A 4,898-nucleotide genomic window follows, 5' to 3' on the forward strand; every position below is an offset into this window, starting at 1 on the left:
TGCAACGCTACGGCAGCCCCGTTACAACAAGCCCGCCGCTAAAAGTGCAGTATTCGCAGCTGTCGCGCTCGAATAAATTTTTGGCGGGAATGCCGTGATGTTCTACGATGAGAAGGGTTTAAGCGATCCAACGATTCCCCATCGAACACCTCCACCCTCATTCAGCAACACACGGCCTAGCCGTCACTCAAATAAAAGGTGATCACTGCGCTCAATCTTCCCTCCACACGATTCTCGAAATCCATGGCCCTTTTCATCAGCGGAAATGCTTTTGATACTCTGTCGTGTAGCGCAATACGATGTCCACCTTGCAATCTACGAACTGGATTGGGATCAAATAGATCCGCTTGTTCTGCAAGCTCAAGAGCCACGCCGAATCGATTTCAAATCAAGCAGTCATTTCGGTGTAAATCTTTTGTATTCCCTCGCTGAGCTATTACTCGCTTATACGTGTAGACATTCTACTTCACCCAGAGCGATACCATTTTTCTACTCGAATGATAATAATTCAAGAGCATCGTCACGCTTGGAGCAGCAGCATTTGGGAAAACTCATTACCTACGAGAGAAATGTACGCTGGGTACTAGAGGCTGGCATAAGTGTCGCTGAGTATGTGATCCAGTTTGCGCACTGGACAAGGAAAACACGCTGTATTTCTCGCCTGGGGGGCGGGCTTACAAGCCAAAACGATTGTCCGCCTTGAGCGTTGTCTCATGCTTGACTTTGAGAGGGACAAAGCATGACGCGAATACCAGAGCGACAACAATAAGCTCAAGTTTTGGTTGTTGACAGCCCTACTCGTCTCCTTTAGACAGCCATAACAGCTAAGGACCAAACAAATTTCAATCATAAGGTCGGTCACCCCCCCACTTGTGGTAGGTGTGCTGCGATATGCAGCCTTGCATCTTCTTCAAGGAAGATTAAGGCCAAAATGCGAGGGTTTGTATGTGGCCACGGCCCCAGGGCAGTCAAGCAAAATTGGATATTCAAAATCTTATGCGTTTCAGAATTCTACCGCACGAGGTACTGGTGACAGCCCCAAGCAGCTACCAACCCACCACGGTTCGAGTGAAAATAAGTTGACCCCCCTATGGCTAGCACTCGTGGACCCTCTCAGCTGCGGCGACAGATTGACTCTGTCTGAAATTCACAGCGTACTTCCGAGGCTGAAATGAGTTTAATCTCAAATTTGCTCCTTGATATTTGCCATCGCACTACCTGGTTTGAGCCTTCCTCGGTGGATGAGAATCGCGTGGCTGTGTAGAAGGGGAAGCACTGCTACAGGGTATCGTGCATGCGCAGCTACGTCGGCGACAGAGCTTTTCACATTCGACTAGAGCGTGACAGCAGAATCGCGGTGTGGCTAACATAAATCCAACGCAGATCACAAGATGTGCTCTCAAGATGATAAGAGGAAACTCGATCCCCTTTTTCTTACGACCTTGAGCAGTCCGATATAGTGCCATCGTAGCTTAATTTACAGATCGTGGACATCGCATGGAATGTTGAATAACTGCGTTCCAGTAAGAACATTTTACCACTGACATTGATTTGTGTTCCATCTGCATCCGGTCCCGCCCCGGGCAACGGATTTCCTTGGAGGAAGTCGACTACGAGTCGGATACACCTTTCCCAGCATGGGAAGACGAGGGGGATGTGGTGCGCCAACGGCGCGACGTGAGCCCAGCTCAAACCCGAACCGATCGCCTCGGTGACAGCAAATAGAGACTACCCAAAGGGTGGCTTTCAAGCGCTCGTATCCACATTCGGTTTAAGACCCTCCGGTGAATACCGTTTCCGCTCGGCGGATCCAGTGTAAGACGCGATCACTTGATCGTTAAGCGTCTTCGTAGTTGGGACCCGGCCACGACACAAGCTGAACTTGATCAGCGGAAAGCTCTCCAAGCTTGCATTTTGGTCTCACAAGAAATTTCAATGGACAGATAACGCGCTCGACTTCGAGCTTAAAAAGGAGGCGCTCCTGTGCCCGCACTGCGGACTATTCCTGTTGTGCTCGCCCCTGGTGAATCCACTGCAGATAAGGAGAAGCTCTTTGAGCGATGGATGCAGCGGCACCGGAAACTTTCTTCGCTATCTACCTTACAGCGAAGCCACAAGGGAATAGACTTTCGCGTTGAGCGCCATCTTAGGTTTGAGTTTGCCATACTCAAGGCGCAACGCCGACATCCTGCGTAAGGTCGCCCTGCGACACATGAAATTTTCCATCACGCTCCCGCAAGTGGGTTCTCACAGGGTGAGTCTACGACCACAGCGGCTCAGGGCCATATCTTGAGCTCGTCTCATGGCACTCTGGCTTTCTGGGCTACTGCCGAGTTGCTTGTGGCGCACGACGACGCGAAGCGCCATGATTCTTCTTGCGTCCACGACTTCTGGACAACCTTGTCAAAGTGGCACCTCAAACTCCCGCAAGTTCTCGGAGTTTGGGTATCCTCGCCACTTGACAAGATATTGGTTAGATCCTGTCGACCCACAAGGCGCTCCACGTGGTAGTGGACGCCACCGCTCTCATCGAGAAGGGTCGGCGGCGAGCAATGGCGACTTGTTTGATCGCCGTCCGGTGACTCGCAATGCTTTTTGAGCATTGGAAAACAAGTCCGTCGTCATCGGCATTCCACCGAGCATCTTTCCAAGGTCGCCTACCGCTGTGCGGAAGACCTCGAGAGCATGTAGTACTTTGTGCACCGACTTCATCATGTTGATCGTTATCGCGCTCTGCCAGAGCGGCTCCAGCCGTCTAGCAGACGAATACGTCCCTTTGTGCGACAGTGCAGCACCTTGCGCCGTTGTAAACGGAAATTGTTGCACTCCGTGCTCAGAACCAGTTGCTGGCCCAACTTCATGGTGGCCGAGCGCCTTTGGGTTTAGCCCCGGCGCCAACACTTCCGCGTTCACTTGTGCCGGATCCAGGTACGGCTTAAGCTAGCCCACATAAAACGCCGGATGGGTGCGCAACTTTTTTAGCGTATACGCAAGGCCTCGCTTGGCCACGACCATAAAAGATCCAATAGTCCGTGGGCGGGGCCTCGTCTTAAAGACAGCAGAAACTGCTTGTGTAGGAAGGTTTTTAGCATTTGATAACGCCAGGTCTCCGACCTCAATGTTCTCAACATTTCTTTTGCTTTTTCCATCTTCATATTCTCATTGTCTTGGCTTTCAGCCATAACATCGCAAATGTGTCGTAGGACACTCAGTCTGGTAGAAAGAAAGTCATTGACTTCATTACAGACGGTGAGGGGCTGATACTGGCTAGCCGTTTGGCTATTCCTTCCTCGCCAAACTTTGAGTAATAGGGTGGCGGCGTCAGCGGGACGCTAGAAAAAACAAGCCTGTTCAAGTAGAACGGTGTGTAACCGGTTAGAGAATGCACTGCATTGTCATAGCAAACTCTACGAGTGGCAACATGGCGCTCCAGCGCTTCGACATCTCAGCGCAAACGCTGCAAAGAACGTCTTCAACCACGCGATTCACGCGCTCAGTCTGACTATTGGTCTGTGGATGGCCCACTGTTGAACTTGATGCCCAGCATCTCTAAAAATTGTAGACCAAAACTTTCCAGTGAAGCGTGGGTCTCTATCAGAGAACATTGACACTGGGAGCACATGCTGCCGAAAGACACGGTCGGCAAACAGCGTCGCTGTACCCACACCGTCGATGGTACCTGGTACTGCCGCAAGATGAACCATCTGGCTCAAGCGGTCCACGAAGACCACAGTACCCGAAGTGCCCGCCGAGACCTCCGGCAGGCGAAACACAAAGTCCGTACTTATGGACGATAACACCCAGAGGGTACCGGTAAGCTGGCCAGCGGCGCTGCCGCATTCGGTTTCACGTCTCACACGTGCGCACATAGTGCTCGTCCATTTGTACAGCTTGGGCCACCAATCGTGGCAACGCATCGAGCTGTACATCGTCTCGAGACCGAGATCACCACTGAGTGGGGTGTCGTGGGCCTCATTGATGATACGGTATTTAACATCCTCATCGTGGAGAATCACAATTTGCGGATCCGTCGAATCGGTGCTATACAGCAACACGTTATTCAACGAGTCTCGGTGTAACTGTGCACGCAAACGCGCCGATAAATCCTCGACCGAGTTTCCAAACTCCTTGCTTCCGAGAGCCTGTAGCGGCGCTACGTGTATACCATCACCCGCTTATGCGGCGCGAATCAAATTCGTCACATCGTCGTCACCGTCGTGACATGAGCAAGCTCATAATCCGGTCTTCGTGACAATGCATCAGCCAAAGCATTCTGCTCTCCTGGCTTATACTTTACCTCGAGGTAATATTCTGTGAAAAAGGAAAGCCGCCTGGCCATGCTCTGCGAGATATGAGGCGACTGAGTCGCAGTGCGTAGTGACACATGATCCGTGTAGATTACAAACGGCTTTGAGCCAAGAAGGTGCACCCTGAACTTGACATGTGCATAGTTTATCGCAAGTAATTCCTAGTTGTGGACAGGGTACTTCCTCTCTGCAGCATTAAGCTGGCGAGATTTTAACGCAACGCGATCATCCGATCTCGCTCCTCGGCATCTGCTTGCAGCAGTGCACAGCCGATGGCAAAGTCCGAAGCGTTACATACGACATAAAAGGACAATCGGGGTCTGATAACGCCAGTATTGGTGCATGAAAGAGGCTGGCTTTGGCCCTGTCAAAGGCCTTCCGATGCTGTGTGTCCCAACACCCTTCCGTATCCTTCTTAAGGAGATTTGACAATGGCCGTGTCATTTCCGCAAACTTCGCGCTATACTTGTGCAAGTAGTTGGCGAGGCCAAGCCACTTGCGCTAGGCCTTTTAGTTCTTTGAAATTGGCCAGCCTACAATGGCCTTGACCTGAGCGGGGTCCGCTTGAAGGCCACGCTTGAAGCACCCTGA

Source organism: Plasmopara halstedii (genome assembly GCF_900000015.1).
Source record: "Plasmopara halstedii genome assembly, contig: Scaffold_2956, whole genome shotgun sequence".
NCBI classification, from domain to species: Eukaryota; Oomycota; class Peronosporomycetes; order Peronosporales; family Peronosporaceae; genus Plasmopara; species Plasmopara halstedii.